This window comes from Rhynchophorus ferrugineus, unplaced genomic scaffold (assembly GCF_030347505.1).
Source record: "Rhynchophorus ferrugineus isolate W39M unplaced genomic scaffold, kcgeb_rfMv2 rfM3, whole genome shotgun sequence".
In the NCBI taxonomy this organism is placed as follows: domain Eukaryota; kingdom Metazoa; phylum Arthropoda; class Insecta; order Coleoptera; family Curculionidae; genus Rhynchophorus; species Rhynchophorus ferrugineus.
In genome coordinates this window covers 38504967-38525615 of record NW_027472582.1, presented here as the reverse complement: position 1 = coordinate 38525615, position 20649 = coordinate 38504967, and the positions used below count along the sequence as shown (strand labels likewise).

The 20649-nt window shown below is 30.9% G+C and overlaps 1 protein-coding gene across 3 annotated transcripts in view; it reads right to left on the bottom strand.

Moving 5' to 3' along the window:
• The window catches only part of LOC143194144 (uncharacterized), a 626523-nt gene that overhangs the window by 574631 nt on the left and 31243 nt on the right, over positions 1-20649 (bottom strand). For 2 of the 3 annotated variants that reach the window (XM_076400724.1, XM_076400726.1), the window contains exon 2: positions 10665-10714. The exons of the other annotated variant lie outside the window; for it this stretch is intronic. The gene's annotated coding sequence lies outside the window, so the exon portion shown is untranslated. The remainder of the gene's footprint in view (positions 1-10664; positions 10715-20649) is intronic. 3 annotated transcript variants of the gene reach the window in all.

Here is a 20649-nt window from a genome sequence, read left to right as displayed (position 1 = left end):
AAATCACACAATGTTGGTTTATACTTATATTTTTTTATCAGCAATTCCTATTTTAAATAATAGGCTCATCTGCTATAAAATAAAATTTCATCATATTATTGCGCAACTCTTGCGCTAAATGACAATCGGAATCCAAAGTTATTGGTGTAAGTAATAATTCCTATAGTACCTAAGTGCATCTATGATATTAAAAAAGTGCTAATTAAAAAAATTATTTTTTTTCAAAATTCTTTACCACAATAATTAATTGAGATATTTTATCGCGCCCAACTTACTATTACTCCATGAATATTGATGGCTTAAATAATATCTGTTACTAGTTATTATATTTATATTTGATTATATTCTGATTAATCTATTCATTCATATTGTAAGGAAATGTTATTTTGGTTACAATAGGATCCAATTAATTCATACTCACTAATTAACCAAACCTAAATACTACCGATGTAGCTAAATATGATGATATATATAATGTTATAAGTTAAAATCATAAAATCTGACATGTAACAATAATTTTAATAGATTGGTAGCCAGAGCTAATATCTTCTGAGAAAGTACGTTAATCACTAATCAGTATGTAGTTTTTACAAACCAAAAATTGGACATAAACGCTCAAGGAACTTTCTTATAGCTTGACGCTTACATACCAGAGACACAAAGATCAAAAATGAGAAAAAATTACTGAAGCCGAATGAAACTGTGACTTCCGAAGTATTCCCAAAAATAACTAACGTTACGTTTTAACTGGTGTTAAAAGTAACAAAACTGTTTTACATTGTATAATATGCGATATATTTAAGGTATTATTATAATATATTCCAAATGTTACTAATGTTGACCGTGCATTTTAATAATTAGAAAATTCGACGCTATAGCGTAACCTAAATATTTTACGACGGTAGATCCTCAACATTTCAAATAAAGCCAGCTTGTTTTGTTGCGGACAGTTACCACGCCCTATCGCAACACAGAATTGAATAATTTCCAACCAAGCGAAATGACATTAACTGGCAACATACTTTGTTTGATGAGAAAAGTTTTTAAAACCACCGTAGTTTTTCTTTTATACGCTGCACTAAAAGACTTGGGTATATTACAATAGTGTGGCAGGCGTCCAACAGATTGTTAACTTAAACGGCTAGTTTGGTCATAAAGGAACTCCGTCCTTGTTGCTCTAGTTTGTTTTGTTTCTGGCGTTTCTTTTTACCTCCAGCTATCCGTTTATTGTGAGATAATATTACCAAACATAACTTTTGTGCATATTTTCAGTCAAACATGCAAAAGATAAAAATATTATTCAGTGGCTTGCAAATTGCTACTTTTAAAAGTTATTTTTTAACTATTTTTTATTTATAAAGAAATACATTAGTTGAAATCACTCGTCATCCTATTTTTGTATTATTGGCTAAATATGGTATGACAGTAGCAGAAGCCTTTGTGAATGAAACATATATTTTTCGGCAAACAAGAATTTTATTCCTCAAAATTGATCGACTATCGGTTTATTTCAATACATTTAGTCTTACTTTATTAAAATATTTTTGCTATATCGAAATAATAGGTTTTGTCAGTAATCTTAAAAAGTACTCACTAATACTCACTGGACCAAAAATACTTAATGCAGTTATTTATTCAAATTTGGGAAGTCACAGAAAATAGCCGCATTGAGATAAAACTGCAAATATTTAGCCGAATGTGTGGATTTTCCTAACGGTAGTTTAAAAAGCGGTAGTTTTTGATTCAAATCATTATAAAATATATCTAAAAAGTCTGAACAATATTAGCCGACAGTCGTTCCAGATAATCAAAATGAATATTACCGCGTATATCCCAAATCATAGTGCCCGAACGATCAAACTCGGCGTTCTTTCATGCACATTCAGTATTTTACATTTTATACATCATCAGTGGTGATAAAATGGCGAAAAAAAGGGATTTAGATTGTGGGTGGGCATTCCCAAATACTTGCCTTAAAAAGGTCATGCGGTTGCCATTATAGTCAAATATCAACAATCGAAGCTCCCACGGCGCGGACCTTTACTACATCTTTAAAAACACACCCGCGTGTCATTTCTCTTAGAGACACTGCCCCTCTCTTGATGTGTCCAAATAATACCCTCTTATTCTGGGTTTTCAACATATTTACATTGATGGCGCCAAATCGCATAATGGGCTTGGCAGTGCATTTGTCCAACAACCAAATATTCAATTAAATGTCCCGCAACATAGCTCTATATTAACCTTTGATCTCTTTGCAATAGTTAAAACCTTATCTTACATTTACAAACAGAATCTTCCAAAGGATAAACCATCCCTACTGATACTCGAAATTCTCGTAAATGTTTGCTGGAAGAGAAATCTAAATCTTGGTCATTGAATCACTATTAATCACTACTTCCTCACTCTCTTTCTAATTAGTTACAAGATAACTCTAATTTGTATCCCCTTTAACATCGGAATACCAGAAAAGGCACGTACAGACACAGCTACCAAATCGGCAGCCTTCTCTCCTCACCCCATTAAAAATATCTGCATAGACACTGATCTTATCGTAGTTGCTTCGTATTTCATTAGAAACGAGGTACAGTGTTGTTGAGTCCGGGAGACCAACCACAATAAACTTTTCACGTTCCTCCTCTTCGTTCTCATGTCGCAACTCTGAATCGACTGAGGTTGGGTCACTATTGTTTCGCGCACGGTCACTTGATAACTTCGAGCCTGCCTGTTCACTGCAAGTTCTGTAATGTCGCTCTTACGTCAGTCTACCACATGATGAACGACTGTCCACTTCTCATCAGGGAGTTAGGCTTACTTATATTCCCAGCTTCAGGAACTGCTTAACAGGAGAGAATACAGATCGACTCCTTGAATTTCGACCAGAAATCTTCACAGAATAAAATAACATTAATTTCACCATTCACCACTTCAATGTAAATGCTAATTCGTGCTATCTGATGCAGCCTCTATCATGGTTGTGTTTGTTAGGTTGAATTTATCTCAATTTTATATAAATTATATAAAGTATTTATTATTTTAATCTCCCTTGTGCGTCATTATTAATTATTCATTTTATATTATTTACCATTTAATATAACTCCCTTTCCTGTCTTTTTCCCTTTTCTGTCAACAACTTATTAGTTTACTATCGGAAAATTACGACATACTTGAAAATGACAAATAATAAATAATGCCTACTATCTTAGCCACTTCACTTACTTTTATTACCATATTACCCAATGGATTTCATCGATGATATCTGATGTGATAATCTCATATGGCCCACCTAAACAGTAGGCCTCATTTGTGTCCCCACAATGATAAATATCAAGCCTCCTTTAGGTTTCGGTGATATTGTATATAATAGTATAGTTTTATTGTGCAAGAAATAATGCTAAATCAGCAAACGAACATTATTAAAATTCAAGGGCTTGTCTGCCGTCAATTGCTGTCAAGCACAAATTAAATGACGCAGCTTACTCAAAATTTCGCAGTAGGCCATTAATAAACGACAGTTCAGGGTTGTTTTGGTGTAATCAAAGTTACTGTGCAAAAATTCAAAAATTCGTTGATTCGTCAAACTGTCCTCGTATATTGGTTACAAATCATCACATATAGCCAGAGCAAATTTGAATTTTAAACCTTATCAAGCCTAATAAGTCATAAACTACAAATGTGCGCGAAAAAACTTGATCACAGAAAGGTGAAAAAATTATAAAATATACTATATACAAAACAACATTGAACTCTACTCTAATAATCAGTAACTTCTAACAGGAATTAGATAATTAAACAGTAAAATGTGTTAGAGAGGTAAGTATTAATACTATTTAAGTTGCTGTGGTTTTATTGGAAATGTTTCTTAGCGCGTTAGCGAGCAATATAGCTACAGAATATTACATCTGCCTATCACTGCATATGGGGCGTGGCAAAGAACCACAATGGACATGTAGGCCAAAAAAAATATACAAGCAAGAATTGTTTGGATATTTGAAAAGAAAGATTGTCTACGATAAAACCTTTAGTCTTGATGAACTTCGTTAGATACATAGAAGAAGGTGTTTACAAATGATGGAACCACGAACAAGTTTTAGACTGGAAATTAACAGTTTAGTTATTGACTTTAATAGTGGCTCAGAAAGTGACAGTGTCTGAATAAAACTTTAGGAACGTGGGATTATGATTCAATGCTGTAGATTGCCAAGACAGCGTAACCAGACTAGAAAGAACTAAAGGTCAGATATAAGTTTATATTAATACAGAATAAGAGTAAAAAAATCATATTGTAGAGTTTGAAAGATGTGTGTGCGTAGATAAGTGTAATAACGTTCGGAATATATATGAACATTTGGTTAGAATATATGAGGAGAAAATTAATATTAATTATTTTATACATATGGCTGATGCATTAGAGATTGCACTAATTAAATTTAATTTTATCAAGAAAGATATACCAAGGAACTTACAGAAGAAGCATAAGAACGAGAAATACATTGACCTCAAAATGGCTTGACAAGGAAGCACAGGTTCTAAGGAAACAACAACTAAAGTAAAAAAGATAAATATGCTTTCTCATGAAATTAAAATATATTATGTGGGTATATCATTGTTAATTAGGTAGATTAGGCCTCTAGAAGATATCACTATATAAAAGTACGCTTAGAAGTCTACCTCATAGGTGGCATGGAAAAACTTTAATGTAATTATAATAATAAAACATTTCTAACCTATAAACTATTGGAGATATTTTATTAACTGTAATTTAATGTACTATAATGGTATAATATTTTTTTGTATCATTATTATTTTTATTTTTTCATTCTAGTAGTTTAGTTTCGTTGATTTGATATTCGTTTAGCTTAAATTCAGCTGAATAGTATTTGAAAAATATATTTACAAAATAAAATTGAACCGACTTCAAAAAATAAATAAGGAACTAATTAAAATACAAAAAAATATTCAAACTTAGACTTTTAACACAAAAAAAATTTAACATAAAATATATACGTAATAAACGTTGCAATAACTAAATAAAAATCAGTTTGAAGTCGGTACCATGCCTAAACAGTTATATAAATTACATTTGTTTACTTCCTTTTTAATTTTGTGTTTATGACATAAAATTATATTATTATTTTGCGGCCTCCGCGCGTGAGTTTAACATTTTAACTATTACACCATAGACACAGTGCTTAAAAAGCAAACTGAATAGCTTTTACACTGAACTACTTCCGAGTTTTCGGGGGCACATCACATTATACCCAAATATCTGGGAAAAAATATGTGAAAACATTGTGCGTACTTTTGAAATTTGAGGCCACCTTCCTCCTATCTGATCCGAACTTGATTCCAATGGGGCCACCTTTCGAATAAAAAAAATATTGTGAAAATCGGCACATAATTGACGGAGAAATCAGCGATCATACATTAAAAAAAATATACAGCCGAACATAGAACCTCCTCCTTTTTTGACATTGGTTCTACATCATAGAATAAACGTATCTCTATAAAAAAATGCAATTGACACACATTTGTAGGTTCGGTGGTATAAATAATGGAATAAAGCTGCTGCTATTCCCAAAAAGATTGTTGAAACTAAAAAAACGTTGAAAAATAACAATCCAATTTTACTCACACTGTAACAGAATTCTAACTGAAAATAGATTTAATATATTATTTTTGTAGCACTTCCATGTTACAAATTTTCTGATATGAATGATATAATATACGCATTTTAAATACATCCCTAAATAGTATTATAATTTTATCGTTCACTATATGAATAAAATATCATACAATAGACCTGCAAAACGTCAGATAATATCAAAATGTATAATTAAAATATCTTTATAGCTAAAACTTGTAAGTGAACCGCTTATGCACATTTATAAGGTAAGTTAACTAAACTTTGAACATTATTCGCATAAAATTCCCATTATATGCTCATACTGAAGACAATATTAATCGCATAATGTTTATATTTTCAAAGTTAGGGATAATTATACCAATTCCAATGTAAACTTAAATCAAAACTGTATAATCTATATACATTTAAATTAATGCTTATTAACTTTAATTATATGCTAACTTATACTCATTGACATATTATTGACAGCTCCATATGTTATATAACAGTACCATTGATATATCATAAATATATTAACATATTTTAAATATTTTATTTCCGTTTAAATTGATAAAATTAACTCACACAAATGTCAAATGAACCGTTATTATCCATTAGATAAAACTGTTAATTTGTCTAATATAACATATTTATACTTAATGTAAACATATTTATCATATATCCTATTGTAATATGTCTTCTTATAAGCTCATGCCATATAACGTTCACACAATATAAAATTAATTCACTTTTTCTCCAAAAAGTTATGTCATCTCCCATGTCGACACCGCGACGAGTCATCTCTGTTTATTGTTCCTGTCCCAGTGGAAAACCGAGAAACCAAGAACATTATTTAAGACTTAAACGCTTTTCTAGAATTCTAAACAGGCATTTAATTTATTTGTAGTTGCGGCTCCAGTAACGGCAATTGTTCCTTGAAAATTATCCTTTTATGCTAACTAATGGCTGAAACATTGTTTTATAGGAAATGTAGCAGGAAATGTCTAGCAACAGGAGACAAACAAAACAACGGGTTTATATCTGCTTCTTAAAAGATAAATAAATGCTAAAACTCTAGTTTAAAATAACTGTCGACTGTTACAAAATGAGAAAAAAATCTTTTAAAATACTAACATAAAAATTAAGAAGCATATAAGATAATTTCATGAATAAGAATTAAGATCTACAACTATTTAGGAATGATATAAATTGTAGTGAGACCTGAGAAACTTATTGCTTGAAACAAATTCCTAGGATTCAAGATCAAAATTATTCAATGTTGTAAACACTTAAAGATAGAGGATTAAATAACAAAAAATTAAACTAAATATCAAGACTTATCAATACTCCCCGCCTATTATGTCGTTCTTAATGATCTCAAAATCCGGGTTTTTTTATTTGATCGTTGTACCACCACTCAAAATTTTTTAGCCTATTCTCGGATATCGCTCTTTTAGTAATTACCAATATTATTCTAATACCGCATTCTAATACCGCATTATATCTAATCGCATCAATTATTTTCAGTTTCATACACCCTGGTATTAGATATTCTTTGGTAGCATTCCAAAGTGCCTTCCAAAATTTACTCCTGGTATATCTCTTAATATTATTGTTAAAAGATTGTATTTAGAAAATATTGAAAGTCTACATCTCTTTTTTGTGTATTTTAACTTTCATTTTTGCTGCTCTTTTTTGTGTATTTTAACTTTCATTTTTGCTGCTCATGCAGACCATACGGCCACGGTTCCATTTTAAATTAGTTTAATTAACTATAATCGAACGACGTAGACGAATCGAATCGAACGAATGAAATGCAGGTTGGTAGCAGATCACTAAAGGCTCTGCTAAACTGAAAGAGTCAAGTTAGTCTAATAGAATTTGAAGGAAAGAAGAATGCAGCTGCCAAAAGCGGTCTAAAATATTTCTTAAAATAACTTTAGCTATTGACTATGGGAATTTGGAAATATTTTTACAATTATCCCTAATTTCTGGGCTTACTCGTGGCTCTAAATAACTGGAATATTAAAAAACAAACATTTAGGTCTGCAGAGTGTCCATAGTCTGTCTAACATTTAGTTACATATCTAAGATCTGAAAGTTAGCGGAAGTAAACTGGCAGATGAAGGGACAGCCACAGAAAATATTGTTGCACCTGAAAGCTGGCCAGATCGTACTATGACTAGGCACCATGAAAGGAATAATGTATTTTATTTCTACACTACCCCAAACTTATAAATCATTCTTAATTTAATTATAACTAAATAAGAAGGCATCCCGAGAATAACATTTCAAATTCAACAAAACATCCAGTATATGATGAAAAATGCATTACATCATATTAATATGAAAAACTCGTTTTTAATTACGAATATTAAATTATTCAGCGATTAATTTTATTAGACATTTAACATTATATTCAAATAACAACCTACAATAAAATGTTTTTTTAATATTATTGAGAAAACATGCCGTCGGAAGAATAAATTGAAATATTTCAAAATATATATAATAAAAAATTATCGACCCTGCAGTTTAGTTTTAGTTTGAAATAAAGTTAAATAAAAAATGTATTTATAATCGACATACATATGTGCTGATGCTTGTCTATTTAATTATTATTCTGGTGTTATTATATTATATATTCATATTATTCAATGCAAAATACATCATGTGCACTATATCGTAATTCATTTGAATAATCCATTCTAACAAAAACCAAGAGTGCAATTATATCACAATTTCATTAAATTAAGTTACGGTGGAATTAGTGTTAATATTTTTACTCCCGTAAAAAATTACTATGAAAAACTTAAAAATTGTACCAAGATCGTATATATTTCAATAAACCGCATTGTTGTTTCGTGACTCTAACAATCTATATTTGGTGATATAATTAAGCAACTAACATGCCAAAGTGGGTTAGAATAGAATTTGAAGATAATGTACTGTTGAGATTCGATTAAGCTTCTTGCCCGAAAAGAAGTCACCAAAATTATAAGAAGTAATATCAGTCCAAGCAAAGCACCAAGCTATGACTTAATAACCGAATAATTTCTGAAAAATCTACCAAAGAAGTCAATTAGACAAATCAACAACTTGTCTAATACAGTAATCAGATAACAAAAATATCCATAATATTTGCAGAAAGGCTGAAGTTTTATACTTCTGAAACCTAGAAAACCACCAAATTACCAATGCATTTTTAAAAAGGCTAAAACCAATCATATATGTAAAAAATATAACGTATAAAAAATCTAATACCAGTTTGGTTGTATGAGCAAACATTCAACAATGGACTCTATGTACCAGTAGAATCACAAACATTATTGAAACAGCTTATGAAGAGAAAAAAGTTTGCTCCTCTATATTCTTGGATGTATAAATCCCATAAAATGTTACGGAAGCAATATGTTGAACTTTTAAGCTCCTACATCTCAACCAGCATAAGGTAAACAAAAAGCATACAAGACAATGAAAGAAAGAATAACACGTGTACCGCAAGTTAGTGTTTTGGGCCCTGTATTTACCTACTCTATACATGTGACATAGCACAAACATTGCTGATAACACCTGCTATTGGAGAAAACAGCGAAGAAGCAATTAAAAAAACTGCAACACGTAAGTAATAATATAAATAATCGGGCCTAGATATGGAGAAAAAAAATGCATATTAAATTCACCTGCAACCAAACTGATCATATACCAATAAGTGTGAATAATACTATTTCCCACACAGTAAGAATTCTAAGTGGAATTAACTTCGTTGAAAGCATATAAAGAAAGAAAAGTACTCGAATTAAAATACTAAAAGAAATGTATTGCTTATTTGGAAGAAAATCTAAATTACTCGTACATAATAGGTTGCTGTTGTGCAAGCAGATACTAAAAGCTATACACATGGAATTCAATATTGGGGATATTCTGCCAGAAGTAATATTAAAATAATATAACAGCCGGCTTGGTGGCGCAGTAAAGGTAAAATTTGGTAAAGGCGATGGGACGGTCCTACTACTGTCGCAAATAGCCGCGGGTTCGAATCCTGCTGGGGCATGGTCGTAAATTTATGTTTGTGATTGTTTAAAATTTGTGAATGTTCTAGGCACGAGTGTAAAATCTAACAAAGAAAATGATCCCAGTCACGCCAGTAACCAGGCTAAGTAAGACCGGTTGTCTTCTGGGTTGATTTCTAAAGTTGGTCACTCGCCAGTCGGTAAGCTTAATGCTGAGGACCGTGGTTCGAGTCCACGTTAAAGGTCCAGTACAGATAAACCCATAGTTGGTAAAAGGAGACTTTAAAATATATTAAAAAAATTATAATAATAATATTTATTTATATAATAATAGTATTTCATAAAAAAAACCCTGAAAAATAATGTAAACATATAAAAACCGAAGGGCTTAATCTCATAGATAAAAATTAACTAGGATGCAGAGTAAAGAAAATGATCACGGTATTTTTCAAATAATACTTTTTTAATAATAAACTAAAAAGTTATACTAAAAAAAGACAAAATATAATAATAAAAATATTTTAAATCATTTGAAATCATTGAATATTTATGTTAGTTTAATTTCATTTATGGACTATTTAGACGTTTAGATATACTACCCGCCCAAATTAATGTATTTGAATTTATATAAAGCCGATTATTGATATAAACTGTATTATAAATTTTCACAGTAAGGTCCTAAATAAAAATAAAAATTTATTTACCGGAAAATCGAATATAAGATAATTGAACCAACATACTGTATCAATCACTATAGTTTTTTAATTACTATCTTTTGACATTTAGATGTATATAATATAATTACGCTATAAAGATTACCTAGATCTTATTACCCACTCTTAAAATAAAACGAATAAACTACATACTCACCATAATCACCACTAATTATATATGTATACTAATTATGCCACTATGTTTTATGGCAATTAATATATCTCTAATAGAGTAAATTAGATAAAGTTTTCAATAATTAATAGAAATTCCACTTCATTTTTAGCATGAAAAAAATATAAATTTGAACTTACCCTATTATTTAAGACGATGAAAGAGTATACTCCATCAAACTGTAAGGTTCCTGAAAAAAAGTTAGGAATGATTTAACAAAACGGACAATAGACCATCAAAAACTTCTTAAAGGGAAAACTGAAAGTTCTCAAATTCAAAACAAATTAAAAATAAATTAATTTTATTATTCAGATAACACGCGCCAACGGAGTGGAAAGGCTTTTTAAAAATATATATATTTTTTCATCCTTAAGAAACCGAACCATAAAAGCTACCAACATAAAAGGAAATTCCTTTCCAACGAATTCCCGAAACCGAAAGACGGCCCTCAAGCATAAATTTAATAACATTTATTTTTATTGCGGCAGCTTCAAGCGATTTTTCTAACTTTTTTTCGTCTCGTGAAAACTTCTCCACCAAAGATAAAAATCAAAATTTGCTCTAAGCCAATCCGGACATAATATCCTTAAAAATTAAGTTCAAGAGATAACCATCGATCTTTAATGCTAAAGTTCTAAATTTTTACGGGGTATCGCCTAGTATCTCTCTTGAACTGAAAGAGTTATGAAACTAAAACTATTAACATTAAATCATCAGAAATTTAATGGGTTAAACATAAAATAAATTTATATTTAACTAATATATCAACATTTATTAATCCACAGTGAACATTTATATGTCTTAGTCAATACGCTATAGAACTTATTTAAATATTGCGAAAGTTCTTTCGTTTAGGATATAGACAATGTTAGTTCCATGTCTTTTTCGAAGCTGTTAACTAGGTCTTCTACCAAAAGGTCGATTTGTCCATAGACCACCTCAAAGAAACAAATTATCTTTCAACTGCGCTTCCGATTATTACGAGTACTCTGACAGGTCAATTGAAAAGTCCCTGGCTTACCATAGTAAAACATTTTTAGCAATTTTTTTTTGTTCAATATAATTCCCTTCAAGGGTGATACACTCATTATAGCGATCCTCCAACTTTTCGATACCATTTGTGTAATACGATTTATCCTTTGCTTCAAAATAGGCCTTAGTTTCGGCGATCACCTCTTCATTCGATGAAAAATTTCTTCCCAGTGAGCATTCTTTTGAGATCTGAGAACAGGAAATAGTCGCTGGCGGCTAGATTTGGAGAATATGGTGGTTGAGGAAGCAATTCAAAATACAATTCATGGATGTTTACCATCGTTTTCACTGACTTATGACACGGTGCATTGTCTTGGTGAAGCAACACTTTCTTTTTCTCCAAATGCGGCCGTTTCGCATTTTACATTCACCGATTTTGTCCTTCAAACGGTCCAATAACGCTATGTAATAGTCGCTGTTGATGGTCCTTCCTTTTTCAAGGTAGTCAATGCAAATTATTCTATAGGCATCCCAAAATGCAGATGCCATAACCTTGCCAGCCGACTGTTGCGTTTCCCCACGCTTTGGATCGTGTTCATCGTGTGCAGTCCACACGGATGATTATCGATTGGATTTCAGAATGAAATGATGGAGCTATGTTTCATCCATTGTCGCATATCGACGCAAAAACTCAGGTTTATTACACTTGATCATCTTCAAACCCTTCTGCGAATCATGAACTCGTCGTTGTTTTTAGTCAAAAGTGAGCTCGCGCGGCACCCACCTTACATAGAGTTTTCTCGTGCTCAATTATTCGTGAATGATACGATGTACACATTTAGTTGATATCTTTAGAATGTCTGCTCTTTCATTCAATTTCAATTTACGCTCATTCAAAATGATTTTGTGGATTTTCAAAAAGTTTTCGTCAGTAAGAACCTGCGGGAACCTGGGCGTCCACTGCGTTCACGTTCTTCGGTGCTTATCTCACAACATCTAAACTTGGCATACCAATCCTTACCTGTCCTAGCGCAGTGTCCGAAAACTCGGCATCAAGCCAAGTTTTTGCTTCAACTGTATTTTTTCCCTTCAAAAAGCAATATTTAATCAACACGCAAAAATCCTTTTTATCCACTTTTTCACAATAACAAAAGTTGCTTCACTCAAAATGCTATAATTCACAAACTAATGATCCGATAGCTGTCAAATTTATACACGCATCTTTTGAGGGTTAGGGCTAACTAAAAAACTATGGATTTTATTCTAGTAGGGCCATCTATGGGTCACTTTTCAATTGACCTGTTATATCCTTTTCACGTATTGTTGATCTCAAGTACTTTCTTCCATTCTCTAATTCGGGCTTGATCAGTACTCAAACCATATAGGTCTGCACGAACTATATCATGAAGAATATTAAAATGCCTCAATACCTTATCGGTGAATATGGTGCTATCATCAGCGAACATCGGATCGGTTAGGAAGTTTATATCATCATATGGAATTCTACATATCTAAAATAATTATTTAATGGCTTTTGCACGATTGCTATTTTAAACTCGACTGAATTTAAAACGGACTACACAATTAAGAAATTTATTTATAGCTGTAAATAATTTTTCAGTATGATTTCTCTAAATTTTACCCTTTATGTTATCGAATCGAAATGTCGAAAAATCGAAATGTTATCGAAACAATTCGTACTTTAATTCACAGTAACAGCAAAAACGTTATTGTAATGATACCTTACTTTTAGCAATTATGGATTTTTATATGGCTCGGTGAATGGTGGTAAAACGAAATGAAACAGTTAAGGTTACATTATGTAACAGTTATTCATTGATATTATATAAAATAGCTTTAAATACAAATAGATAAAAGTCGGCGGCGCAGTTTTACCTGAAGACGAGACTTGGTCAATCGATGGTGGCATATCTGAACTAAACTATAGTCAGTGACTGAATCATTTAAAGTAATTAAATATGAGATAAGAGTCAAAAACAGTCGTTATTTGTACATAAAATGATTTTCGATATACAGAGTTCTACAATTATTTGAATTCGAGAGTATAATTCGATAAAATATTTAATGAAAACATATAACGACACATTCAGGAAAATATTTCAAAAAGACTTGTTACATTAGAGTATTACGTAAATTTAGTGATCATGTTATAGAGTCTTCACCTGCCAATCACAAAATAAAGTTTCCAAAATTAATCAGTGAGGGTTCTTCCTAGCAATTTGACGCTAATTCACAACTAAAGTGTTTTAACATGACCCAAAAAAAAACACATTCTTAATCTATTTGAACGAATTCGATTTAGAAATAACCAGCCGCGTTCAGGCCACTTCTTAATATCTTGTTGCAGGATAAGATTGTAGTGGTAGATTTAAGTCCATACCCATAGCGATAAAACAATGCACAAAACGAGTTTGAATGTGTCGAATACATTATGCATACCTATTGCTCTGTCTTTTACAGGAAGAAGTAATCAGAATAAATTTTGGTAATATTCTTTGGCCCTCAAACATATTAAAAACCCACTATACACTATATTCAATTCAATCAAATACCAATGGATCCACAAATATTTTGTGTTGTTTACCAAATTGGTCATCATCTTAATCACAATATAATATGTAAATTATCTAAATATTTCTCAACATTTAATAATTATCCTTTCCTAATGTAATGTTAATTGTGTATTCAGTAAGCGAAGTGAAGTTAAGATAACAAAAATATTTAGAATAATAATACATTCTTAAAGATATGTTCCAGAGAATCATAAGTGAACTTTAACTGTATCGATAGCTAGAACTCACACTGATTGGCACCAGAGTGAGCAAGGTATAGAAACAAACTAAAACTTAATCCGTTGTCTTTCATGATTATAGAGATTCTCTTCTATAATAATAGATCCAGCCCATCTGTAGTGAGGGTAGACTTTTTAATAAATCTTAATTGTGCTGCAATTCAAATTGTTTGCAATTACTGACAGTGAAATAGAACTGAAATAGAATCATATTAATATCCTAGCTACACACTGGTGTATTTTATTGTGTATATTTATTAGATTGCAAAAGCTAAATCAATGAGTTAATCAAAAACCAATTGAATTGTGTTGAAACTACGTGCATGTATTGTACATGTGTATTTTGATCAGCGATATTTATAAATTGAAAATGTGAAGTATCAATGTAGACTACTGAACAACCTAGCATAATTGCTAAATTCTATAGTTTTGACATATTTGTACATAAAAATATTTATAAAAAATTAAACCTATTTCAAAAAATAACAAACTCAAAAGCTCTAAAAAGTAATCAAACTTAAGATTTTAATACAAAAAAAGTTTTAAAATAAAGTATGTACTTAATAATCGTTGTAATAACGAAATGAAAACAAACAAGCCTTTCTACTACTTGCAATTTATATTTTACTATATACACACATTTTAGTTTAATACCTACCTAAACCGATTTATCTACTTACAATACTATTTTACCTACTGACCTACTGAACTACCAACTGATCAGTTTGAAGTGGGTGCCGAGCCCAAACAATACAAAAATAATATCATTTTGTGTCATTACGAACGAAACAAATCTAATTTGTTGCTTTATGTTTCTCTTTTTTGTATTAGATATTTACTCATTAAATTACGCAGTTACGTATTACAATGAGTGCGCCAAGTAAAGGTGCAGCCCGTATGAGGAAAAGTAGGAATAAAGAAACAATGCTTGAAAATAAGGTACGTTTCAGGCCCAGGGCTCCGCAATATAGCCTAAGCGATTTGGCAAATGTTTTAACCAAACTAGAAGAATAACAGAAAATTGCTGTCCCCGTCGGAAATCGAAGCAACGAACTCCGCGGATGAGCTGAACGCTCTAATCACTATACCACATTGGCAGGTGCCTGAAATATTTCTACGGTTTCCCATATGATATGGTTAGTGCTCAAAAAGCAAACTGAACAGCTTTTGCAGTGAAAAGCTTTGGTAAGAAACCCTTACTAAACCACCTGAAAAACCCTGGAGTGTATAGCGGCCTGGTCACTGCTGCTTTCACCATCAACTTACCTAAATAACTTCAAAGTATACAATTAGTTATCTGTACGTCCCAATAATATTTAAAGAAAGATCCTCTAACTCCTAATCATTGACGAGTTATGTCTTCCATCACATCAGCTCAGCAATAACATTATACACAAACACCTGATTATTTTAGATAAAAATATATTTGAAAGCATTGTACGTGACCTTGAAATTTGAGGGTTTTCTTTGAATTTCCCGCATTCCATCATCAGATCCTGACTGGGTTCTAATGGGCCCACCTCGGAAGTGTACCCTTTCGAATAAAAAAAATTGAAAATCGGTCCACAATTGATGGAAAAATTGGTGAACATACATAAAAGAAAATATACAATCGAACATAGAACCTCTTCTTTTTATGAAGGCGGTTAAAAATAGTAGCTTTTCATATAATATTATTGAGTTATAGAGATTAGAACCATGAAAAGAACTTCTGATAACCACTTGTTTAAAATATAGGACATGCTCTGGATTACTGTCAAATCAACACCATCTTTTAAACAAAATTAGATCGTGTTGTCAGTACAATGACAAAATTTTGTAGAAATTAATGGAAAGTATTTTTATTTATATGTACAATCTGGTGCTACATGTAGTACCAATGATTCCTTAAAAGGCTTTTTTAAAGCAAAAAAATTATGAGATTATATGCAAGCACCTGCTGTAAAACGTATTATAAGATATATAAAGGAAGCCATCAAAAATATAAACGCTTTTTAATGAATCAATTTTTGAATTGCCAAAATATAATTTAAACAAATCATGTTCTCGATCATCGTAAACTGAAAATTACGAAGTATCCATCCGTGTAACATTCTTCTCGCTTTTTCTCTTGGGCAAAAATAGACTGCCGTTCGTTGAAAAGAGGGTGGAAACTTATTACCGACCAAATTCACGTCTGGCATTTTTAGTTTTCTTTTTCGGTTGGCTTTTTACTCGACATCAGACAACCGCTTAATTTTGAAATTGTTTAATATATTTTTAGGGATAATTTTTTACTATTAACTTCTACGGTAAGCATGACTAAGCAGGCGTCAAGGAAACATATTTAACCTTTACCTTTAGATCTATTATATTTTATTGATCTCTGGAATACGCATTTAATGATAATATAAATTAATCCAGTTATAAATTAAATATAAAAAAATCAAATAATACTAGACAACAAATTCCTTTTGTACACCGCAACATATTATTAATATCAATAATAACGGTTAAGGTAAGATCTGGCAGGGTTACGAATTACAAATTTTGGATGCAGGAAAATAACATTTTTCTATTTGTAAAGTAATTATTACCACAGAGATGTTTTGAATAAAAATATTTATATATATATATATATATATATATATATATATATATATATATATATATATATATATATATATATATATACATATATATATATATATACATATATATATATACATATATATATATATATATACATATATATATATATACATATATATATACTATAACAAGTAATAGGGATGATTGATATATAGATATTTATATGTAGATGAAGAGTTGTCTTTCTTCTCTTTAATTAAAATGAAGGAAATTTCATTTCCATATTCATATTCATATCCTTCATAGCAAAAAAATTTTCAAAGAATATGGAAAAACTATTCACAACTAGTGACCAAAAAGATTTAAAATAATAATATCATATAAAATAATTATTAACAACCTAATAAATTCAGTTTACCATGGGTTGTTGGAATGCTATTTTTAAATATATTATTGTTCGCAATATATATGTATGTATATATGTTTAGCATATACTAGAAATTACAATAGAAAAGATGTTGAAACATTAAAATGGCATATAACTAAGACTTTTACTTAATTCATAGAACAATGCAAACATTTTAAAATATATGAAATATATCAACATGTAAAAATAATCTCGATGTAAAATACATAGATTAAAACCCATTAAATACATTAATTTTTAAAAATAATCTCTGTGTTATACTTTGGGCAGCATTTTTTTAACTGCAGTATCAATATGTAACTCCTTCATATTTTACTGTGTACGTTATGTCACAATGATGTGCGTTTGAGTCAGTTTTTTGCTGTATTATTCTAAATGATACTAGCATAATATCATATCCTCTTATAAGGAGTTTAATTCTTCCATCCAAATCATCTCGTACTCGTCAACTTTTTATACCATGTGGCCATTTTTGCAGCGTTGTGGCTGCAATACTATCAACACAGTTAACAAAACCAATTAAAGAAATATAACCATACAACATGTATTTGCGGATTCAAATCCTGTTGGAGCATGGAATGGATGTTTGTGATTGTAATTTAAAATGTCTTTATAGGAAACAGTGGTAAATCCGACATGGAATAACCATCCCATTCACGCCAGTAACCAGGCTGGGAAAGGCCGGATGTCTTCTGGGATGGGCTCTAAGTTAGTTAATGGCCAGTCGGTAGGCTTAATGTCGAGGACCGTGATGCGGAACCCACATAAACTAGTGTTTAAGTGTAGACCTAGTGGTCTAGACTCGATAAACCCTCGTTGGTAAAAAGAAACCTTTAAATTGTGTTAAAAAGATACAAAAATAGTTTCAAATTTAACTTTTTACTTTAAAAAGTACCTTGAACTATATTAGGCTTTTATATAAACACAGCGGTCTAATTCCTAAAATTAGCGAGCAAAAGAAATTCTTCAAGTCAATTTTTACTAATTTCGAATTAATAAAAATGAAACCAAACAAAAATCTCTGGCATTTGAATAAGTACAATAGATTTTAAAAGTTTTCATTCACATTTTGGTAGGCGGACACGCCTAACTTAATTCCTAGCCGGACTACCCCACATACATAAAAAAGCAATAGTATTTGGTGTACCATAAGAGCATTCAATTACAAATTTTACTCTTTAAAACATTCCAAATCAAGATATTCTACAATAATATTATGAAATTCAGAATTACAAAAATAGTATCGTAAAAATGTATAACATGTATCTTGAATTGTGTAGGAAATGTGCATACTCACTACGTTGAAAAGTACAGCACAAATGCATTTTAATGTTCTTTACTCACATTAACCGTTAATAACGTATCTTAGTATATTAAATATTTATTGGAACAACTTTTAATAAATTTAATGAAATGACTTTACAAAAAGTTACACATTACTTTATTAATTATACTTTATTAAGATTAAAGTTTAGATAATATTGATAATTTTTGACGAGAATCTACCTTTCTGAGTTTGATACGATATTACTTACTTTGACTAAAATTCTGTATGAACAGTAACCATCTTGTTTGTTCGGCATTTTTGATATATGTTATTGATTTTCTTCGAAGACCCGTGCCCTTTTTGGTTACTTTAGATTATTAATATATAATTTTCAATTGATTTGCATCTATACAATTATTTCATACTGTTAAGACCGTTTAAAACTTGTCGACTATTCGGCCCAAAAAGTTGTCGCTTGGCTTTTACATTTGTGGGTACATTCAGTCCCATATCCTAGTTACATGCAATTTTCTAACAAAGTAGCATTATTAAAAATAACTAATATAATTAAAAGTAGCTTAATTTGTACATTGAGATTTTAGTTAATTTATTAAATAGTTTGATGGTTGTACTTCCTTTTCTTTGTTTTTCCACAGCACATTACATCTCAAGTACTTTTAGTTTTCTTGTTCCTTGAGGAATCTCGCTATTGGCTGGCGAATCAGCTGATTATTGATCAACTCGGCATACTTCAGGAATCTAGCTTGCAGAATTTATATAAATTCAAAATCCGTGTCTACGGATCGAATGAGTAGATATAATGAGTATTCTTGATGGACCATGTTAATTTCAGGGTCATTTTTAGTGCATCATTCTGTCTGGTTTGGAAACATTTCATGCTGAGGTTATAAATCTATACCAAATCTGGAATCTGACTTTTAGCAATCAAGAGATTGCTGCTTGTATAAATAAAGGGGTATGTTACTTAGAAGGTTATGAGGTAATTTTGGACTTCATTCATTATACTACTTAAATATTCGATAGGAGTTAAAACAAAAGTGGCCTTTTGCAGCTTTTTTTGATCGTAATGCAAGTAAGACTCTACCATAAATTGATACTTCCTTCAAGTTCTGGTTGGTTCATGGTTAATTTCTCCATGATAGTCGCCCTTGGACTTAGAGAATAACACTAACTCAGCTCAAGGAATAAAACCATTCTTATTCGCTGCATTAATAACAATATATATTTTCTTGCCAATTGTGGCCCAATATACCATTTTCAAATATCCAAGACACAAATTCAAATAACAAATCTCACTTAATTTTATTGTATGCTCTTAACAATTGAATTATTTTAACATCAAGATGGTTTTGATTCGTTACCCACTTCGTATGTAAATAGATTTACGTTGGAAAATCTAACATATTGTTCTCCATTTTTTCAGAGATTTTAGCTACAACGCCCACACTAAAATTCAGCGCAGCAGCAACACGCTAAAACACTTTCAATAAAGCTGCAGCAACTTATAATAGTTAATATAACCATACCTGTTTAATGGAATTTACTGGCAAGCTCCCATTATCCCGTTGCTATTCGAAATAACTGATTAGAAAACCAATCAATTTCTGACCCTGACCATCCGTTACTTTCGACATTTTCAATCAGAATAATATGATTTATTAAGCAGCGATATAAAATTTATCAAAACAAGCAAAGCGTCAAAACAACGTTTGCTAATTTATAAATTCCTATTATCACTAACTTTTTGAAGAATTTTGCAGACATTTGATAACCGAGCGAATTTTGCAGGCTCATTTGTTTACATATTCGAAAGTATCAGAAAGCATTGTATGTCTTTTCAATTCGAATAAAATGAGAAAGAACAATGTCTGATTCTAAAACGATACATGCGATTTACAAATTACTATAAGCAACATATTAAACATCGTAATGGCGTAGGTTCATTGCTACTTTGGATAGCTAGAGTTTGGTTGTATATACGTTCACCTTGCTCTACTTGGAGAGGTTGACCATATAAATATTGAATGTAACCGAGGCAAGAAAATTTTGAAGAAC